This window comes from Miscanthus floridulus, chromosome 13 (assembly GCF_019320115.1).
Source record: "Miscanthus floridulus cultivar M001 chromosome 13, ASM1932011v1, whole genome shotgun sequence".
In the NCBI taxonomy this organism is placed as follows: domain Eukaryota; kingdom Viridiplantae; phylum Streptophyta; class Magnoliopsida; order Poales; family Poaceae; genus Miscanthus; species Miscanthus floridulus.
The window spans coordinates 52293849-52294420 of NC_089592.1; the positions used below are offsets into that span (position 1 = coordinate 52293849).

The 572-nt window shown below is 43.5% G+C and overlaps 1 non-coding gene across 1 annotated transcript; it reads left to right on the plus strand.

The window, feature by feature from the left end:
* The first annotated feature begins 223 nt into the window (after positions 1–223).
* Positions 224–332, plus strand: LOC136502451 (small nucleolar RNA R71). The gene has a single exon (XR_010770588.1). It is a non-coding gene; the product is annotated as a small nucleolar RNA R71 (small nucleolar RNA).
* The last annotated feature ends 240 nt before the right edge of the window (positions 333–572 follow it).

A 572-nucleotide genomic window follows, 5' to 3' on the forward strand; every position in this document is an offset into this window, starting at 1 on the left:
AGATAGCATGTCTACCTCCTTGAGTTGATGCATACCTCCACCCCTCTTGCAGGTTTGAACACGTTCTTCATTCCAACCTTGATTGGAGTCCATCTTCTCCACAAGAGCTATTATAGCTGGTATGGTGAGTGATAGGAATGCACCTCTAGCAGCAACATCCATAGTCTCATGAGTACTATTGGTCAACCTGTGGTACAAAGTCTGTATGAGTAGCCAATTCTTCATCCCATGATGAGGACATTTTGCAATGTAATCTTGAAAGCGTTCCCATGCCTCTAGGATAGATTCATCATGTTGTTGCTGAAAGCTTGAAATTCTTCCACGCGGAGCATTGGTCTTGCCTATGGGAAAGAACTTTGCTAGAAAGGTAGTGGAGCAGTTATCCCATGTAGTATTTCTATCTTTGTTGGTGTAGAACCATTATTTTGCCTTCCCCAAGAGTGAGAATGGGAAGGGCTGAAGTAATATGGCATCTTGGGTTACTGCTTTGATGGTGAAAGTGCCACAGATCTCTAGGAAGTGTTGGAGATGTGCACTCGTATCTTCATGTGCCTTTCCACAAAACTGGTTTG